Genomic DNA, 17,554 nt, shown 5'->3' with positions numbered 1-17,554 from the left:
AGGTCATTGATCAGGTCCAGGCTTCAAGACTAGATCTCACTGACACACCCCTAAAGAACCCTAACCTAATCCTCTTCACTGATGGCAGTTTATATATGCAGGGATATGCAGGGCTGGTGCAGTGGTAATGTCCTCCCCATCTCTCTCGGTCCTATGGTCATCCCCCCTCCCTCCTGGGTCCTCTGCCCAACTCGCCAAGCTCGTGGCTCTGACCCAGGCCCTCCGCCTCTCAGAGGAAAAATCAGCTAACATTTACACTGATAGCCGGTATGCCTTTTGACACAGCTCACGTCCATGGTGCTATCTACTGTGAATGTGGTCTCCAGACTGCAGCCAGCAAGGCTATATAGAACCGAGCCAAAATCCTATCTCTTCTTGACTCTGTCTACCTTTCGGTCTCCTCTTGAGAACAAAGGTACTATATTCCCCAACTAAAGAGCACCTGTCTAGCATTGTGAGTTGCTGTGAAACTGTACACAGGTAAATGCAAAACAAACAAACAAACAAAAATAGGACCAGTGGGGGTCAGAGTAAGAGGATTACACCAGGGGAACACTGGGAGGTCGATTTCACTGAGATAAAACCACATATTGCAGGACTACAGATATCTCCTAGTATTGGTGGATAGATTCTCTGGGTGGGTAGAAGCATTCCCTGTGAAAAAATGAAACAACCCTATTAATAGCAAAAAAAAAACTCCATAACGAAATTGTCCCTTGGTTTGGCCTCCCCATGAGAATTAGGTCAGATAATGGACCAGCATTTGTAGTCAAAATATCACAAGCAATAGCAAAAGCTTTAGGGATTACTTGGAAACTACACTGTGCATATCGGCCTCAGAGCTCCGGGCAGGTGGAGAGGGCAAACAGGACTCTGAAGGAGTTTCTCACCAAGCTTGTCCTGGAAACCCAGGAATCCTGGGTCACCCTTCTTCCATTGGCCCTGCTCAGAAGCAGATGCACTCCCAATAAATTAGGACTGACCCCATTTGAAATTATGTTTGAAAGACCACCACCCATTCTTCCTCTAATCTGGGAAGACCTAAACGCTGAAATCACTAACTCTTCCCTCATCAAGTTCCTACAGGGTCTGCAGGCAACTCAGAAAAAACTCCTCCCCTCAGTCCCCGCTGCCCTCCCGGTCCCAAGCTCAGCCTCAGTGCACCCGTTTCAGCCTGGAGATTCTATGCTGGTAAAGAAATTCACCACTATGGGTCTGGAGCCAAGGTGGAAGGGGCCACACGTCATGATCCTCACTACACCCATTGCTGCCAAAGTGGACTCTATCCCCACCTGGCTCCATTATACCAGAGTGAAGCCTGCTGTCACCTCAGAATGGAAAGCAGAAGTCCATGAGGACCCCCTAAAGCTAAGGCTTATCCGATCCTCTTCCTGATCCTCCTTTTACCTCCTTGCGAGGTCCGCCACAATCCCCATGCCCCAGACCAAGCTATACCTGGGTGGTAACCACAGGAAATGGACAATCCTGGACTTTCCAGAACCCAGAACACATATGGTTCCCCCTCAACTCCTTTTTCCCCTGAACTGGACTATTTGGGGGCCCACCAGCAGAAGCAGGCTACCTGCTCTGTTCAGATACAGGATGCCCATGCACCTGTGCTTGTGCCACAGCTTACCACCTTTCCTCTTCTAGCCCCGGTGCCTCCCTGTGCAGGCAGTAGTGGGGGATCGGACCCATTGTTCCCATTGCATACAATCAGGTCTGACCCCTGGCAACCCATGCTCGATCTCACCATTCAAAACCCCTCTAACCCCTCCTGGGGAGTCCTGGTCTCTCCAGTCCTGGGAACCATAGTCCCTGCCTGGGGGACTATGGTCTCTCTAGAGGAGGAGGAGGGGCAGGTGTGAAAGATGGTAGTACTGACTGTAACCAAGAAGCCTCCTGTGCCCCTATCTGATCATCACCCCATTGGTCCCATAAGGTACTTGGCTATCCCTGCCCCTATAGGGAACCCCCGATGTCCAAATCACAATACCAGCTGTCATGACATGGGCCCCAGTCAGGTCATATGCCCCCTATCTTCAAAGATTCAGGAATCTCGCAATTATCAGGTCCCCTTACTTATCCTCCTGTCAGCTGTTCATAAAACACTTAACAGTTCTAACCACATGTTAGGAAAAGATTGCTGTATCTGTGTTGAACCCCAGCCTCCTTACTATGTAGGGGTGGCATTAAATGCCTCAGCCACCCCTACTTCCAACACAGAGAATTGTGAGTGGGACCACCCAAGTTTCACCCTCGGGAATGTACAGGGAACAGATATCTGCCTCATATCATCCAGCACTCCTTTATCCAGCTCTTGGTATAGCTCAATTTGTGGACAAACCCACAAGATTCAGGCCTCTAGCCCAGACTACTTCCCCGCTCCTCTAGGAGCCTGGTGGGCATGCCACGATGGCCTTACCCAGTGAGTCTCTGCTACAGTGTTCCTCAGAAAACAATAACACACTGAGGGCCCCCTGTGCATCCTAGTGGCCATAATTCCCTGGGTCACCCTTTTCCCAGGTGAACAAGGTTGGCATTACTTTCCCCTAGAAGGGCAACTGAGCCACCACCAAAGGGGGGCAGTACCACTCCTCATTCCCATCTCAGTGGGCTTGGGCCTTGTGGGTTCTACAGCAACCGGGATGGCAGCCTTGATTAAGGGGAAGGCCAACTATCAGGCCTCAAGTACACAGGTAAACATCGACCTCTCCCACATGGAGCAGTCCATCTCAGCCCTGAAAAGACAGGTGGACTCTCTGGCAGAGGTGATTCTCCAGAACTGCAGAGGCCTTTACCTTTTTCTTAAACAGGGTGGCCTGTCTGCAGTCCTGGGTGAGGCTTGTTGCTTCTATGCAAACACATCTGGAGTGGTGCAGGAGAGTCTAAACTTGGTACACCAGAATATTGCTAATAGATAGAGGGAGTTGGAAAAGTCTGAGAATTGATATCAGTCCCTGTTCCGGACATCCTCCTGGCTCACTATATTGGTATCAGCCTTGGTTGGTCCTTTCCTCCTCCTGACCATAGCCCTGATTGTAGGACCCTGTCTCATTAATCACTTTCTACAAATTGTCAAGTTGTGTCAACTCCGTTAAAATGTCAATTGTCAGGGACCCCCGATACCATCCTTTAGGAACAGAATTGGATAACCTGGATGATGTGGCCCCAGCCATGTCAAAGGTTTGACATACCTACAAAGAAAAGTAGGGAATGTTGAGCACAACTCCACCCTTCCCTCCCCCAACTGATCCGTGAACAAGAATTTCAGCCTAGGGTAAAATCCCTGTTGAGTGTTTCTCCATTCCCCCCTGCCCCCCTGGATATTTCTGCATTCTCCCCCCTGCCAGATATTTCTCCATTCTCCCCCGCCCCCTGCTCCCCCACAATGGATATTCCCCATCTCTGCCCATTCTAGGTTCCTTGTTCCTCAGTCTAGGGTAAACTTCGTGCGCACGGGAAATTCAAAAATACACTGTCAAATCACTGATTGTAGTCTCAGCTTACGCAACCTGACTCATTTTAAAAACCGGCACATTGTCTGTGCCAACTCACTGTCTGATCTGGGTATGTGACCCTGGCAGTCCTACAGTAATAAAATCCACTTCCAAATTTTATTCTCGAGAATCTTTTGTCTCGCTCCTTTCGGCTCTACAGATTATGAAACAAAATCCTTCCATTACAATGGAATACCACAATACAATGGAATACCACAATACAATGGAATACCACAACTTATTCAACCATTCTCCAATTGGTGGGAATCCCTTCAATTTCCAATTCTTTGCCACCACAGAGATAACTGCTCTAAATATTTGTGTGTGTATATATATATGGTCTTTTCCTTTTCCTTTGCTCTCTTTGGGATACAGACTTAGCAGTGGTATTGCTGAGTCAAAGAGTATGCACAGTTTGATAGCTCTGAGCTCTCCAGAATGGTTGGACCAGTTCACAACTTCACCATTAACGTCCCTATTTTTCCACATCTCCTCTAGCACTTGTGTTTTCCCTTTCTGTCATATGAACCAATCTGATAGGTGTGAGGTGGTACCTCAGAGCTGTTTAAATTTTCATTTCTCTAATCAATTGTGTGTTAAAGCATTTTTTCATGTGACTGTTGATAGCTTTTATTTCTTCTTTTGAAAACTGTTCATATTCTTTGACCATTTATCAATTGGGAGTAGGATGAACTTTCCCAAAAACAGAGGAAGTAGCAAAATAGATTAGAAAGAAGAATCAAGGGGCAGCCAGGTAGCACAGCAAGTGAGAGCACTGGCTCCAGTGTTGAGAAGACCTGGAGATTGAATCCCGGGCTCAAACACTTAGCACCCACCCAGAAACACCTGGCCATGTAACCTTGAGCAAGTTACTTAACCCCAATTGCTTAGGGGTGGCCAGATGGCTCAGCGAGTAAGGGCTCCAGTGTTGGGACGACCTGGAGATCGAATCCCAGGCTCAGACACTCAGCACCACACCCAGAAATAACTGGTTGTGTAACCTTGAGCAAGTTACTTAACCCCAATTGCTTAAAAAAAAAAAAAGAATCAAACAATATGTTTTTCCCATTAAAAAATATACTTTAAATATTAAGATTTACACAGATATTAAGCGAGATCCTGTATTTAACGCTGCATCATCTGTGTCATCTCTCTACCAAACAGTATAAAACCAAGGCCCTAGAGAAAGGGGGCATCTCAGATCATGAGGAAGATCCGAGGTCCCTTTAATAAATGGTTATTGACTTGGAACTCTACTCAGGTGCTTTTCTTACAGACTGAACATTTTGGGCCCACACAAGAGTATGGAAACTCTTATTATTGATACAGATCAGCAACCTGTCTGCAATTTAAAGAGTTGACTGGGATAACTGCCCTGGAATAAAGATTAAATGACTTTGCCTGTGGTCACCTAGCTTTGTCAGGGGAACTGAACCCAAATCTTTTGGACTCCAAATATACACTATGTGCATATTTCTCATTCCTTCCATCTCATATCAGCCTCAATTTCCTTATTGTGAAATGGAAATCACAATAATATCAATTTGAAAGGTTTGTTGTGAGGATCAAATGAGATCATACCTGTAAAGTATTTGCCAATTTAAAGCACTATATAAGTCTTAGCCATTAGTCAGTAACAGCAATAACTAATGAAGCACCTTCTATGTGTCAAGCACTTTGCTAAGTGCTCAGGATACAAAGAAAGGTAAAGACACTCTCTCTGCCTTCAAGGAGCTCACACCCTAAAGGGGATGGAGGATTTCCAGACAACTATGTACATGTGAGATATGAGTAGTGTGAATTAAGGGTAATCTCAGAGGGAAGAGACTTGGGGAGGAGGGTAGAGAGGGAACAAGAAAAGCTTGCAGAAGGTGAGCTTTGAACTGGCTTGAACGAAGGCAGGGAAAGTAGGAAGCAGAGGTGAAGAGACAAGGATCATTCAAGCCTGAGAGGCAGCCTGTGCAAAAACAGTGTTCTGTGTGAGGAGCAGCAGAGAGAGAGAGAGCGAGCTCATGGAGGAAAGTAAAGTGTGAGAGACCTGGAAAGGTAGGAAGAGGTCAGATCACAAAAGACTGCCAGAGGATTTTTTATTTGATCCTGGGGGTAATAAGAAACCCTGGAGTTTAACCAGGATGGAAATGACATAATCAAACTGTGCTTTAGGAAAATCACTCTGGCAGCTGAATGGAGGGTACATTGGAGCAGAGATAAGGCAGGAAGAGCAACCAGAAAGATATTGCAGTGTTCCAGGCAAGAGTTATGCAGTCTGGATTTCTTCCTTTGGAAACTGCCTTAAACATGCATTCTCAAAAAAAGACAAACAAGCACACAAAAAAATGCTCTAAATCACCAATAAGAAAAATGCAAATTAAAGCAAGTCTAAGGTTCCTTCTCACTCTCATTAGATTGGCAAAAATGGCTGTAAATGAAGATAGCAATTATTGGAAGGCAGGAACACTAATGTATTCAGAGGATCTGTGAATTGGTACAGCCATTCTGGAAAGTAATTTGGAATCCTGTACCCCAAATCACTAAAGGGTGCATGTTTTTTTACCCAGTAATACCAATATGAGGTTCATAGATCTGTAGCAGGTAAAAGATGAAATAACAGAGGAAACAAAAGTTTTGAACTTCCAAGGATATTGCTTTATTAAGCAATACATGCCAATTGTTGTTTCAGTTGCGTCAGACTCTCCATGACCCCAGTTTGGAGTTTTCTTGGCAAAGATACTAGAGTGGTTTGCCATTTCCTTTTCCAGTTCTTTTTACAAAGGTTAGAAACTGAAGCATTAAGTGACTTGCCCAGGGTCACACAGCTAGTTAAGTGTCTGAGTCCAGATTTCAACTTGAAAAGATGAATCTTCCTTGTTTCAAACTCAGTACTCTCTCCACTATACCACCTGGCTTCCCAAATCAGGACCAGATCCCCTCAGTTTTCACACTGGACCCTAAATAAAGGAGGAGACAGATTTTTAATGCATTAACAATAATCAAACAATGCCAATTAATTAAAAGAAAACAATTAACAGGATACAAACCAGGACACAAAATTAGGTGACTTACAAATACAGAACATATTACTTGCCCAGAGTTATACAGCTACTAAGTGTCTGAGACCAGATTTGAACTCAGGAAAATGAGTCTTCCTGATTCTATCCACTGTGCCACCTAACTGCCAGTTTGATCATTAATACATAGTAAATTGATTATGCCTTAATAAAATAAAAATATTCAATTTTCAATTTCCCGGTTAAGATATTAGCAAAAAGGTTACAATAATCAATCAAAGATTATATACTATGAATAGGTTATATTTATACCAGGATAGCAGGGTTGGCTTAATTAGATTATAAGCTTAATTAACCAAAGTCATAACAAAAAGAAAGATTGTAGCAATAGATACCAAAAAAAAAAAAGCTTTTGACAAAATATAACACCTGGTTCTGTTAAAAACATAAGAAAACATAAGGATAAATGGACCTTTCCTTAACATGATAAATGGTCTATATGTAAAACCAGGAACCAGCATTGTATAATAATGCTGAAGGATAAACTTTTCAAAAAGATCAGGGGTAAAACAAGGATATCCACTGTCACAATGTCTAGTTAATCCTAAAAATGCAGGACAGAGCAATTGATTTAAAAAATTGAGAGAATTTAGGTAAATAAAAAGCAAAATTATTGCTTTTTGAAGATATGATGGTGCACTTAGAGAACTCAAGTCAACTAAAAATTAACTGAAATAATTAATTCAGCAATTCATGCAAGAGATAAAATAAATCCCCACAAATCATCAACATACCAATAAAACCCAGCAGAAAGAGATAAATTCCATTTTAATTAGCTATAGGATATATAAAATATTTGAGCATCTCACTGCCCAAAAACCACATAGGAAGTATATGAATACAACTACACAACACTGTTAAGATAGCACAGGGAGGTAGGGTCTCTAAGCAGTGGAAAGAGGTAATCTAGCTTCCCTGTCGCAGGGTTCAAACAATGTAATAAAGGTGCTGCCCCCCTCCCAATTCCCACAACTGAATAAAGTTTTCTCTCTAGACAGAAACTGAACTAGACCCATAATTGAATAGAAAGGGAACTGAGTTAGATTTAGAATTGAGAAAAAAGATAGGGTCCATATGGTTCATTCAGTTCCCACAATTCACCACTTGGTGTCCTCAGTCGCTCAATTCCCTCAGTAGATAAAATCAGCACCTAATCTAGTGCTGAGGCCATATTTGTATAACTATAGTAGTTTTAGGATAGAGGTAGCCACAAAACCTATGATTTCATTGCTATAGGTAATTCCCAGGTGAGGAAACTCCCCTCTACTAATACAAGTCAGTCCCTTCTCTTCAACCTATACTGAGAAGTTAAGAGGCTTCCTTGGGCAAGAGACAGTATTTTAGAAGAAAGTCTTCAGACCAGGTCTTTGCATAGTTGAAACCAACTCTACAGCCACTATGCTAGGCATCTATACTTGCATAACTAAATTGTCCAAAACACTCCACACAGTGTGGACATCCATAGTCATGTGGGATGTATGCTATAATCATTATGATTTCCACTCCAGCAAACATTTCTTTTTGGTTTTTTACTTTTTTTAATTAAATTTTACTTTAAAATAAAAATTATTCTCTCCTTTCCCCTACTTTTTTGTTTTTGCCTCTGTATTCTTTTTTAAATTTTTATTATTTTTAACATTCTTTTCTTTTTAAATTTTGAGTTCCAAATTCTTTCCCTCCCTCCTCCACCCACTAAGAAGGCAAGCACTATTTCAATTATACATGTGCAATCATGCAAAACATGATTTCATCTCAAAAGACAACTTAGAAGGTCAGTAGGAGAGGTTTTTCAGACCTAGGTGAGAAAGGAGTACAGTCCAGCCCCAGTCCAGCGGCAGCAACAGCAGCTGCTTCTGGAGCTCTCAGTCCACAGACATTAAGAAGATTGAACAACAGGTCAGAAGGAGATTACAGGGATCTCTTTGCTGGCACTGAGGCAGGATTCTCTTGCTCTGCCTGTGTTGGATCTGGGTCACAGGCCTGGATGGCAGTCCTGGGGTGAGGAGAAGCCCTGGTGTGGTGGAGCTTGTGGCTGCAGTGGAGAGAGAACCCTCCTCACAGTAATAAGGTAGAAAAGAGTGCTTGTGGTCACTCACAGACTAGGGCACAGACCAGAAGAATAGTAAACACCTCTCCTTTGATCATACCACCTTATAAGAATTGAAAATTTATAGGTCCCTAGAAGTATCTCTGAAAACAACTACACAAAGTTTGAGACAGTATACACTCCACACTGGAAGCTGAGTCCTACCTTAAGAAAGAGTTAAAAGGTCAAATAACTGACTGGGAAAATGAGCAAACAGTGGGGGAAAAAATCACTAGAGTCTTACTTTGATGGCAAAGAAGATCAAAATATACAACCAGAAGAAGACAATAAAATCAAAGCTCCTACATCCAAAGCCTCAAATTAAAACATGAATTGATCTCAGGTCATGGAAGAGCTCAGAAAGGATTTTCAAAATCAAATAAGAGAAGTAGAGGAAAAACTGAGAAAAGGAATGATAGTGATGCAAGGAAATCATGAAAGATGAGTCAACAGCTTGGAAAAAGAGACCAAAAAAATATTGAAGAAAATAACATCTTTTAAAAAATAGACTAACCCAAATGGCAAAACATGTCCAAAAAGTCAGCGAGGAGAATGCCTTAAAAAGTATAATTGGTCAAATGGAAAAGGAAGTCCAAAAGCTCACTAAAGAAGATAATTCCTTAAAAATTAGAATGGAGCAAATGGAAGCTAATGGCTCTATGAGAAATCAAGAAATTACCAAACAAAAGCAAAAGAATGAAACATAGAAGACAATGTGAAATATCTCACTGGAAAAACAAATGACCTAGAAAATAGATCCAGGAGAGATAAATTTAAAAATTATTGGACTGGGGAGGCTAGGTGGCACAGTGAATAGAGCACAGGGTCCTGGAGTCATGAGGACCTGAGTTCAAATCCAGCCTCAGACACTTAACACTTACTAGCTGTATGACCTTGGGTAAGTCTCTTAACCCCAATTGCCCTGCCCTCCCCCCCCAAAAAAAAGCAAAAAAAATTTTTTTCAGACTAACTGAAAGCCATGATAAAAAAAACAAACAAACATCACCTTTCAAGAAATTATCAAGGAAAACTGCTCTGATATTCTAGATCCAGAGGGTAAAATAGAAATAGAAAGAATCCACTGATTACCTCATGAAAAAGATTCCAAAAGGAAAATTCCTAGGAATATTATAGCCAAATTCCAGAGCTCCCAGGTCAAGGAGAAAATTTTACAAGCAGTCAGGAAGAGACAATTAGAGTATTGTAGAAACACAATCAGGATAACACAAGAACTATCAGCTTCTACATTAAGGGACAGAAGGGTTTGGAATATGATATTCTGGAGGTCAAAGGAGTTAGGATTAAAACTAAGAATCACCTACCCAGCAGAAGAGTATAATACTTGGGGGGGAGGGGAGGGAAATGGCTATTCAATGAAATAGAGGACTTTCAAACATTCTTGATAAAAAGATTAGAACTGAATGGAAAATTTTATTTTCAAATACAAGACTCAAGAGAAGCATGAAAAAGTAAACAAGAAAGAGAAATCATAAGGGGCTTATTAAAGTGGAACTCTTTACATTCTTATATAGAAAGATAATACTTGTAACTCATGAGACCTTTTTCATTATTACAGTAGTTGGAGGGAATATGTATAGGCAGAGGGCACAGGGTGAATACGCACTCAATTGGGTATGGAAATCTATCTTACCCTACAGGAAAGTAAGGGGGAAAGCATAAGAGAGGGAGGGATGATAGAAGGGAGGGCAGATTGGGGGAGGGGGTGATCAGAAGCAAACAATTTTGAGAGGCGACAGGGTCAAAGGAGAGAATAGAATAAACAGGGGATGGAATAGGATGGAGGGGAATATAGTTAGTCTTTCACAACATGACTATTATGGAAGTAGTTTGCATGACTACACATGTATAACGTATATCCAATTGCTTGTCTCCTCAATGAGGGTGTGTGGGGAGGAAGGAAGAGAGAGAGTTTGAAACACAAAGTTTTAAAAACAAATGTTAAAAATTGTTTTTACATGTAACTGGGAAATAAGACATATAGGCAATGGGGTATAGAAATCTATCTTGCCCTACAGGAAAATGGAAGGGGAAGGGAATAAGAGATGGGGGGGGGGGCTTGTATTTGGGGGGGGGGGAAGATTGGGAGAAGGCGTAATCATAATGCACATCACCTTGGAATGGGGAGAGGGGAGAGATGGGGAGAAAATCTGGAGTTCAAAACCTTGTGGAAGTGAATGTTGAAAACTAAAAATTGATTAATTGATTGATTTTTTAAAAAGAAAGTAAAAAAGATCCATATCACTCAGGTAAAAGGGGAGGGCAGTCCAGGACAGGAAGCTTCCCAGCAAGCCCCACCTCAGCAAACCAGTGGGAGATCCTGAGCCCCAGTGTGGTGAAGCAGGCAAACACCAACACCAGGACTTCCCACTGTGCCTTAGTACTAGGGGAACTGGCAGACTCCACCTCCCAGGAATGATGGGATGCTTGGAGTGTCTATGTTTGTAACATCAGTTTGTAAAATCAATTTGTAAAAAGCCTGTAAAATCACACTCCCCGCCACCCCCAGCCTCAGAGCATTAACTCTGCCCCTTCCCCCTGCCAGCACTCTGCCCAGCAACAACTCATGAACTGTTTATTTCTTCTTGGAACAATAACAATCTACACCTATGAATCCTTCACTAAACTATCTATAAACATTTTAGCTTAGGCAAATGTTATCTCCCCTTAGTATAACGGCCAGCTGCATCTATGAATCCTTCAATGCACTATCTATAGGTTAACCCTTAGCCAACTATACACATACTGAGTCTCCATTAGCCTTGGTTCCCAACATCCATCTTGTGAAACATGACACTGATGGGTGGCAGACTAGGCACTTCTCAGTCAGCCTTGACTGCTAGCTGACTTAGTGACGTTTCAAGCCTAAAACCACACCTCCAGTTAGCCCCCCCTTGGGCTATTTCCCAGTGAATTATGGGCAATACACCTGCACAGTTGACATTAGAAGTGTACCGACTACTTCTTAACTCCTCCCTAATCCCACCCTTACTCACCTAGTTAGCATAATTTACATCTGATTTACTGTCTTGACTCCTTAAAACTATACCTGTGACTTCTTTAAGTTTGCAGGTTCCCTAAGAACCCTTGCCCGTTGTAAAGCGTAACAATAAACTTTTACAATCCTGACTTCAAAATTGCTTGGGCCTACTGAATTCCTTCCAGACTGCACAGCAAGGACTCTGGTCCTCAGAGCCCCTGTAAAATCTATTGCCATTCCCCCCATCAGAACCACCACGTGCTTCAGTTCAGCCCCTGGAAGGCAGTCATCCTCCATCAGCCAGACTTCTATGTTCTTCAGGGCAAACAGGCCTTCTCCTCCAGAAACTCACTATAAAAACTTTTTGTATTACTTCATCATCTGTGGTACCTCTTAGCAAAATGTAGTTTCCCTGATTATCCCTTTCAAATAAGTCTATTTTTACTTTTGCTTTGTCTGAAATCACAATTGCTACCCCTTTTTTTTACTTCAGCTGAAGCATATTAGGTTCTGCTCCAGCCCTTTATTTTAATTCTGTATGTGTCTTCCTGTTTCAAGTGTGTCTCTTATAAACCACATATTGTTGGATTCTGGTTTCTAATCTATTCTGCTCTACACTTCTGTTTTATGAGCAAGCTCATTACCATCACATTCACAGTTATGATGACTAAACTGTATATTTCCCTCCATCCCATTTTCTTCTGTTCCTTCTTTTCTCTTTATATCCTGTCCCTCCTCAAAAGTCTATTTTGCTTCTAACCACTGCCTCCTTTAATCTGCCCTCCTTTTTAACATTTACCCCCCCCTTTCTCTTGTCCCCTTTCCCTCCTATTTCCCTATTAAATAAGTTAAATTTCTATACAAAACTGAGTGTGTGTGTTGAACCTTGAACCAATTCCAGTGAGTCAAACACTGCATTCCACCACACCCCATTTTTCCCTCCACTGTAAAATCTCTTCTTTGTGTGCCTCTTCTATGTGAGAAAATTTTCCCTATTGTACTTCTCCCTTCCCCCTTCTCTCAGTGAGTCCCTCTTTCTCCCCCCCCCTCATTTTTTTTTCTTTTGGAGATCATTCCACTATAATTGACTCACACCCATGCTCTCTAAGTAATCACCTTTTAACTGCTCTAAATATGAAGTTCTTAAGTATTACATGTATTATCTTCCCATGTAGGAATATAAATAGTTTAACCTCAATGAATCCCTTATGATCACTCTTTCATGTTTACCTTTTTATGCTTCTCTTGAGTCTTGTGTTTGAATGTCAAATTTTCTATTCAGTTCTGGTCTTTTCATCAGGAATGTCTGGAAGTCTTCAATTTCACTAAGTAACCATTTTCCCTCTAAAGGATTATACTCAGTGTTGCTGGATAGGTTATTCTTGGTTGTGATACTAGCTCCATCTGGTGATATCCATGTGTAAAGTCACCTTTTGGGTTGCTGAAAAAGACTTTATATTCCAATTCTAGACTTCAGCAACATTCAGAATTACAAGAAGTACAAGTCAGTTTTCAAAGAGGCAAAGAAACTAGAGCTCAGAAGATGGCAGAGTAGAAGCACGACCCTCCTGTGGCTCTGGCTTCCACCCTCCCCAATCCATGTAAAAAGGGGACTCTAAACAAACTTTGGAGCTTCAGAACCCACAAAATGACACAGAAAAGCTAACCTCCCGCTGAGGACAGCCCGGCAGGCCGGCAGGAATCAGCCAGCGCAGAGCTCTGGGAGCTGAGCCCAGCACCATGCCAAGGCTTTAGCCCCAGGGAGGCCTGACCAGCCACCAGCCAGAGGGACTCCAGATCAGCAGCAGCTGTGGCCGTTTCCAGATTTATCAACACATAGATGCAAAGGACAAGGTGAGAGGCCAGTGCAGTCTGGACTTTAGGACCCAGTAAGTGGGAGTGCGTGGCTTTTACCCCCCGAGGGGAGAAACCACTGAGACGCCAGCACAGCCTGCCAGTGCCACGTGGCGGCTTCAGCTCCTGGCCTGCAGAGTGTAGGGGGACCAAGCACCAGTCTGAAGGGTAATCGCTCTTGCTTTAACCTGCTTGGATCTGGATTGCAGTCTAGGGTGGAGGTCCTGGGGTGTGTGTCCAGCTTGCCAGAGCATGTGGAGACCTCAGAGAGGGCACCCATCTAATACCTCCAGCAGCTGAGAAAACCCCAGTGTTTGGGACGAAAACTCCCCTGTCTGGTGGCAGAGTCCTACTGTGGCAAAAAGCCCAAAAGTCAAATCATTGAGTGGCAAAATGAGCAGGCAAAGGAAACAAAGCAGACAGAAGATTCCAACATTACACTCCTATTTTGGGGATAAGAAGGAGCAAGGCATGGAACAGGAGGAAAACAGTGAAGTCAGAACCCCTGCACCAAAAGCTTCAAAGGAAAATACAAGCAGGTTACAGGCCATAGAGGACCTTAAGAAGCAGATAAGAGAAGTGGAGGAAAAATTGGGAAGAGAAATGACAACAATGCAAGAAAATTATGAAATGAGAGTCAACAGCCTGACTGAAGAAAATAATACCTTAAAAAACAGACTGACTCAAATGGCAAAGGAGGCTCAAAAAGGCAAATGAGGAGAAGAATGCCTTAAAAAGTCGAATTTGCCAAATGGAAAAAGAATCTCAAAAGCTCACTGAGGAGAATCATTGCTTCAGAATTAGATTGGAGCAAATGGAAGCTAATGACTTTATGAGAAATCAAGATGCTGTTAAACAGATCCAAACAAATGAAAGAATAGAAGGCAATGTGAAATATCTCATGGGAAAAACCACTGACCTGGAAAATAGATCCAGGAGAGATAATTTAAAAATTATTGGACTGCCTGAGAGCCATGACCAAAGTAAGAGCCTGGAAAGCATCCTCTAGGAAGTTCTCAAAGAAAACTGCCCTGATGTTTTAGAACGAGAGGGCAAAATAGAGGTTGAAAGAATCCACCGATCACCTCCTGAAAAAGATCCCAAAAAGAAAACTCCTAGGAATATTATAGCCAGGTTCCAGAATTCCCAGATTAAGGAGAGAATATTACAAGCAGCCAGGAAGAAACAATTTGAATATTGTGGAAACACAATCAGGATAACCCAGGATCTGGCAGCTTCTACACTGAGGGATCGAAGGGCCTGGAATGTGATATTCCAGAGGTCAAGGGAGCTGGGATTAAAACCAAGAGTCACCTACCCAGCAAAACTGAGTATCATGTTTCAGGGGAAAATATGGTTATTCAGTGAAATAGAGGACTTTCAAGCATTCTTGCTGAAAAAACCAGAGTTGAATAGAAAATTTGACATTCAGATACAAGAAGCAAGAGAAGCATGAGAAGGTAAACAGGGAAAAGAAATCATAAGGTGTGATTGTAATGGAACATAAAGATTCCCCTGTATTGGCTTGGTTTTCAAACTGATTGTGTTAAAACCCAGAGCTTGTTAATCCCACCTGTGGGATAGACTTGTTGATGTGAAAAGAAAGTCCTGAACTGGGAGGAGCTGGTGACATAGATTTTGGAGAGACAAGAGAGAGGCAGAAGAACTTTTTGGAAGCAGCACCCCGTGGAGGCAGAGAGAGACTGAGAAGGATTGCTGAGGGCCACTTTGAATTGCCCTGGACTTTTGAGACCTGCCCCCAGAGCTGCCAAGGACTGAGGAGACATGGCTGTTTTGCTGGTACTTTGTCTGTCTGTTTTGATGTTGTTTTGCCAGATTTGTCCACTGGTGAAAGACAGTCCTGTTGAAGAAGTCCTGGAACCTGGCTGTTGGCTAAGAAGCCCTGAGACTGTCCTGCAGACAGAGAGTGAATACTGTCCACTGGTGAAGGACAGTGCTGTTGTTGCAGGGGTCTGGGAACCTTTCTGTTGGTTCATAGAGACTGTCCTGCAGACAGAGAGTGAATACTGTCCACTGGTGAAGGGCAGTGCTGTTGTTGCAGGGGTCTGGAGACTGTCCTGCAGACAGAGTGAATACTGTCCACTGGTGAAGGACAGTGCTGTTGTTGCAGGGGTCTGGGAACCTTTCTGTTGGTTCAGAAGCCCTGAAAAAGGATTTTCTTGTTGTATGTTTACAGAAATCCTGGGAGAGGGTTTTGCTAATGTTTTCAGGGGTTCTAGGACTGTTCTACAGACAGAGGATGAATTAATGAAGGGACTGGCAATGTATCTTGTGGCCTTGCTAAGCCTTGTCTCCCCAGGAACTAAGATTGCTGAGAACTTGCCTCGTGTCAAGATGAAGAAAAGACCTCCATTTGGGTATTAAGTGCTGTGTTTAAACTTGATGTAACTCTGGGGTAGATTCAATTGTGATCCAGGGGTGGGGAACTTTTGACCTTTTTGTGTTCTATCGTTGAGCAAATGAATGTATTTTACTTATGTTTGGAAACTAATCTCCATTTGAGAAGAGGGGCTTTGTGGTGGACTAAATGAAGGTACAGCCTAGGGGTGGAGAGGTATTTAGAACCGGGACTTTGTAATTGATTGAATGATTGGAAGGTCCTGGGGTGGGGTAGTACTTGGAGATTATTTAATCACACTTAGTAAATGCTGTATTTTGAATGCTGTCATGTTTTGACCTTCTCTGTTCTTGGTTTGTCACTGAATAAAATGGAGAGCACCTATGCTGGTAAAAAAAAAAAAAAAAGAAACTAGAGCTCAAATTGCCAACATTTGCTGGATTGTGGAGAAAGCAAAGGAGTTCCAGAAAAATATTTACTTCTGCTTCATTTACTTTGTATAGATCACAACAGAAGGCTTTGTGTGAAGCCTTTGTGTAGATCACAACAAAATTTGTCTCGTCTTCAAAGAGTAGGAATACCAGATCATCTTATTTGTCTCCTAAGGAACCTGTATGTGGGCCAAGAAGCAACAGTTAGAAGCAAACATGGAACAACTGATTGGTTTAATTGGAAAAAGGAGTAAAACAAGTTTGTATGTATATTGTCACCTTATTTATTTAACTTACATGCAGAGTACATCATGTGAAATGCCAGGCAGGAAGAATCAAAAGCCAAAATTAAGGTTGCTGAAATATCAACAATCTCAGATACTCTGATGGCAGAAAGTGAAGAGAAATTAAGAAACCTCTTGATAAGGGTAAAAGAGGAGAGTGTAAAAGCTGTCTTGAATCTTAATATAAAAAAAATCTAAGATCTTGGCATTTGTTACCATCATATCCTGGTAAATAAAGGAAGAAGAAAGGGAAACAGTGTCAGATTTTATATTCTTGGGCTCAAAGGTCATTGTAGATGGTGACTATAGCCATGAAATTAAAAGACACTTGCTCCTTGAAAGGAAAGTTATAGTGAGTAAAGCACTGGCCCCGGAGTCAGGAGGACCCGAGTTCAGTTCCAGCCTCAGACACTTAATACCCACACAAAAAAACTAGCCATGTAACCTTGGGCAAGTTACTTAACCCCAATAGCCATTCAAAAGGCAAAAGGCAAAAAAAAAGGGGGGGGGAAAGGTATGGCAAATATAGATAGCATACTATAAAGCAGAGACATCATTTACTGACAATGGTCCATATAGTAAATGCTATGGTTTTTCCAGTAGTAATGTAAGGCTGTAAGAGTTGGACAATAAAGAAAGCTGAGCACCACAGAATCAATGTTTTCAAGTTGTGGTGCTGGAGACTTTTGAGAGTCCATTGGAAAGTCCTTATTTATTTGATCTCCTTAGATCAAATCAGTCAATACTTAAAGAAATTAATTCAGGCTATTTACTGGAAAGTCAAAAACTGAAGCTGAAACTTAAATACTTTAGCCACATAATGGAAAGATGGGACTCTTTGGAAAAGACTGATGTTGGGAAAGATTGAAAGCAAAGGGAAAGGGGGATTGCAGAGGATGAGATGAATAGATTATGTCATGGAAACTATGAATGTGAACTTGGACAGATTTTGAGAGATAATGGATGATAGAAGG

General features: G+C 42.2%; 1 long non-coding RNA gene across 1 annotated transcript in view; it reads right to left on the bottom strand.

The window, feature by feature from the left end:
- Positions 1-6,123: 6,123 nt before the first annotated feature.
- Positions 6,124-17,554, bottom strand: part of LOC138156813 (uncharacterized) — a 73,123-nt gene continuing 61,692 nt past the window's right edge. The window contains exon 3 of the long non-coding RNA XR_011167225.1: positions 6,124-6,448. This is a non-coding gene — a long non-coding RNA (uncharacterized lncRNA). The remainder of the gene's footprint in view (positions 6,449-17,554) is intronic.

This window comes from Petaurus breviceps, unplaced genomic scaffold, assembly GCF_028583685.1.
Source record: "Petaurus breviceps papuanus isolate PSGF00001 unplaced genomic scaffold, PetGlider_PUasm1.0 164, whole genome shotgun sequence".
Classification (NCBI taxonomy): domain Eukaryota; kingdom Metazoa; phylum Chordata; class Mammalia; order Diprotodontia; family Petauridae; genus Petaurus; species Petaurus breviceps.
Note: the sequence above shows the minus strand (reverse complement) of the source record. Positions and strands in the feature narration are given on the sequence as shown.